We start from the raw sequence: 4,803 nt of genomic DNA, 5'->3' as shown, positions 1-4,803 counted from the left end.
TGCATCCTTGCTAGAATCACCTTGAATTCACGCATGCGTGCTTCTGCTTCTGCTTCTTCGTCTTCTTCTTATTTATTGGCGGGTTGCAACCATAACTTTCTTTGGTGCATACCGCCACCACCTGCATCGGAGGATGGAACAAAAGCAATAAATAGATAAATAAAGTAAATAATAAATGAATAATCATAACATTAAAGAGTGAAAAAGGGGGGTGTTAGGTTATATAAACATTTAAATAAATCATTTGAAATAACCCTGTGTCCTTTAAATACTTGCTGAGTGCCTTCTTCGTAAGTGACACCCTCTCCTGTTGTTCCAGTCTGCCTCCCAGACTCCACACTCTTCCTGATCTCTGCACTTCACCAGCCAACCTCATTCTCTCCTCTGTGTATCTCTCACACTCCATCAATACATGTTCTTCACTTTCTGTTTGTCCACATTCACACTCATCCGTTCCACTTTTTCCTATTAAAAATAAAGTTTGATTCAGTCCTGTGTGTCCTGTTTTCGTATCAGAGCTGTTTCCTCGCTTCTATTTTTCCATTTAGCACCATGTGCACTCACATTTTTTTGTATATTATAATAATTTCTTCCAGTAATGTTTCTGTCCCACATAGCTTGCCTTTTTTATTACTTATTTTTTAAATATTGCTTTAACTTCTGCTTTTCAAAAAGACATATTACATTATTCATTTTTGTTGCTCTTTTGGTAGTTTTGTTGTTCTCTTGGCAGTTTTGTCTGCTCCCTCATTCCCTTCGACTCCTACATGGGCAGGAACCCAGTAAAACATTACAGATAATCCTGTTCTGTGTAATCTATATAAACTTTGTTGTATTTCTAAGGAAAGGTCTTGTCTGTTAGAATTACAATTCTGTATACTTAGAATGGCGGCTAATGAATCAACACAGAACACTAGTCTATCTGGTCAAACATTCTCCATCCACTGTAATCCAGTAATGATTGCCATCATCTCTGCTGAGTAAACTGAAATTTGGTCTGGTAACCTTTTCCCTATATAGATGTGCATTGATGGAATATACACACATATTCCTACTTTATCATTTTCATATTTTGATCCCTTTATATATGTCTAAATACATGTAGTGATTGTTTTTAATATAGTTACTTACCTTCTATTTTTTCTCGCCCACTTACCATTCTCTCATTTCTATTAAATTTATATCTAACTCTATTCTAGGAAAAAACTAATTTGATCTTTACTTATAGGAGTAGAGGTCACTCATGTATTACTTAACCTATATTCCTCTGTTTTAGCTTTTGTTATCCATCTAAATCCATTACATTGATAAGTTTCATATTCCCAACATTCCCAGATCACAGTTTTTTTCAAGGTTTTCATATCCACATCCCTGTACTCCAGTATTCAAGCAACAGTATCTCTTCTGAGTTCTGATGACCTTATTATCCTTTATTACTCTATCTATTTTATTGAGTTGTGTTTTAGCTGTTCATCCTTACACCATACATCCAAAATCTAATGTCAATCTCATTAAAGCCCTATATAATTAAATTCAATTAAATTCAATTTTATTTATAGTGCCAAATCATAACAAAAGTTATCTCAGGACACTTTACAGAGTAGGTATAGACCACACTCTAGGACTTATTTATGATTTACATAGACCCTGTAGAGTACGGTGGCAAAGAAAACCTTCCCTATAACAGGCAGGAACGTATAGTATAGTATATATATATATATATACATATATATATATATATATATATATATATAGTATATATTGTATATAAGTGCTGTCAAATGATTAAAATATTTGATTACAATTAATCGCATCAATGTCATAGTTAACTCACAATTAATCGCAATTAATCACACATTTTTATCTATTCTAAATGTCCCTTGATTTCTCTTTGTCACATTATTTTTTTTTTAATTTATTTTAATGCTCTTATCAACAAGGAAAAGTGGATTGGCTAGCTTTATGCAAGTATTCTTACTTATTGAAAAACAACATTGGCAAACATGGCGATCCAAATAATTAATTTATAAAGTAAGAGCTCAAGCTAGAGTTAAAGCTCAACCCTCGTCCTCCACAACGTTAACAGGTCTACATGCAGCAGCCACCCATATAGCTATATTGAAAATAAACTTTCCATTCAACATCTTATTGCCATCCATTTCGGCGTCTCTCGCTCACCATCCACTCAAAACGTAACCTACTACTCTTTGGCTGGTTCAAGCCCAAACGGTGTATCTGTTGTTTTTTTCCAGTCTAGCTAGATTCCGTGTGGTGTTGTAGTTTTTTTTAACGTTACCAGTTGTTGCAACATTGTGTGAAATTAAAACGACAAAGTTTGCTATGCCAAAAAGAACGTTAATCTTGCGATAAAACATTTAAAGCCTGTTAAAATGAGTTTGCGTTAACGCCGTTAATAACGCGTTTAACTGACAGCACTAATATATTATACTGTATATAGCTTAACGACTGCTAGGTGTGAGACTGTGTTGGGGGAGTACATGCAAACTCCAAAAATAAGGGCCCCTGAATTTGATTACACACCGTGCCGCCAGTATCTGACCTCAACTGTGTAGGTGCAACTGGCATCCCAAAGATGTTTGTTCATTTCTGGATTAATGTGAACTTTCAGTTTGATTATGAGAAGGCCTTAGTCTGATCAAGCAACTCTCCCACAACAGGTCACACCCAGGTGTTAACTCCAAGGGACCCCAAACTGTTAGTCCATTGGCTGACCTGACCTCTGGTGATGACATCACCATCGTCACTATAAAACTGTAGGACAGCTTCCTCCTCACACTCTGTCTTTGATTCCCTCGACTCGACTCTCTCCTGCTGGATCCAGGGACCAGCTGCCAGCTGTCCCTTGGCCCTGAACATGGCCTGTATGGAGTAGGATCATCAGCCAGGTTTACCAACCGGTTACCAACCCAACTGAACAGAACAAAGCAATCTGACTCCTCTTTTGTCTAAGAGCAAACAACAAGGACAAGAACCTTTCTTCACCCAGCTTCCTTCACAAGGACCAGCCACTGGCATCGAAGCAACGCAACTTATCTTTCCTATCTCATGGACTGGTAACTTACACCAACTGGGGCATTACTACAGCTAAGCACAGAAGTGTGACTTTGACACGACTGATGTTCAATGATGATTATGTGTGACTGCGTTGATTCAGTTAAGTTGAGGATGTTTTGTTAGCAATGCTCCACACATTATTGCAAGCACTAACACTATAACTGTATTTGAACAGACTACACACACATAACCTGAATGTAGAACGTCTGAGATCTTCAGCCTGCTGGCTTTTGTGTAATTGAAACATTCACACCTTTTCTGCAAGGATCCAAGCCACAAACCCCTCCCCCTTCTAATTCAATTCAATTCAATTTTATTTATAGTGCTAAATTATAACAAAAGTTATCTCAGGACACTTTACAGAGTATGCATAGACCACACTCGACACTAGATGTCACCTTCCACCTGGCTGTCTGAGGGAAGTCGTTGATCTCCAACTTATTTATGATTTACATAGACCCAACAATTCCTCCGTAGAGTATGGTGGCAACGAAAACCTTCCCTATAACAGGCAGGAACGTCGGACAGACCCAGCTCTGTGGAAGACAGCCATCTGTCTTGACCGGTTGGGGAGGAAGAAAAGGAGAGAGAAAGAGAGAAAAGACAGACAGATGGACAGAGAGAGAGAAACAGACACACTTCCAGAGATGCAAGCAACCAAAGCGTAACAGTAACTATAATAATATTATGGTAGAACAATGTATTATAAAAATAGAAACGTCTACAAGAAGGAGTCAGCAGAGAGGTCTCGCAGCAATCAAGGAGAATTTATTGAATCAAGGTCTGATACACTCATCACAGAGTTCCAAGATCCACAATACCAAATTCCAATTCCTCGTGTCTCTTAACAGAACTTCCCGTCTTATAACGAGGCTGACAACAGTTACACGCCCCATCAGGGGCCTCATGTACTAAGAATTGCGTGGCTTTCTTACTAAAACATGGCGTACGCTAGAATTCAGAAACTGGCGTAAGCACAAAAAAATTCAGATGTATCAATGTGTGCGTACGCATGGATCCAAGCACTTTTCCTTTGTACATCCCAATCAACGTGGAATTGAGCGCACATGCAGAAGTGCTAAACTCCTCCCTGTCCACGCCCCCATTTAAATATGCAAATCAATGTAAATAGGGCCTGCACCGGGGATTCCCTCTCTGCACTATCAGATTTAAACGATGAGTAAAGGTAAGAAGCGCAACTTCAACGAGTCTAAGCTCGAAATTTTATTAAATGAAGTGGAGACCGAAGAGCGGTTTTATTTGGTAGCCTCTTTTCAGGGATAAACACAAAGAAAAAGACATTTCTGGGGAGTGTGTGTGTGAGGCAGTGAACGCTGTTGGGTCGGAGCAGCGCACAACCACTGAAATAATAAAAAAAATGGTCCGACGTGAAGCGGAGGATTTCGGCCCACCGCCGAAGTATCACCGCAACGGGCGGGGTGACAGGAGGGGAGGAACTGACCCCCTTTGACCAGAGAGTGGCGGCTATTGTGGAGGGAACAGCTCTAAGCGGAGTTGTGGGGGGCCATGAAGGCGACACAGATCATCCTCAAGGTAAATGTGTTAAACTCAGAAATGTCATTATACTAGGCTGCTCACATTACACATGCTCGTGCGTTAAGTTGCCAGGATATAAACACATTGACTCATGTTTAATTACTTCATTTTTTTAATTATTATTTCTCAATAGACGATGAGACAGGAGAGGGCTCCTCCCTCTGCATCGTG

The sequence above is a fragment of the Echiichthys vipera genome, assembly GCF_963691815.1.
Source record: "Echiichthys vipera genome assembly, chromosome: 2".
NCBI lineage: Eukaryota > Metazoa > Chordata > Actinopteri > Perciformes > Trachinidae > Echiichthys > Echiichthys vipera.
The sequence above is the reverse complement of the archived record's forward strand: the minus strand, read 5'-3'. Positions refer to the sequence as shown.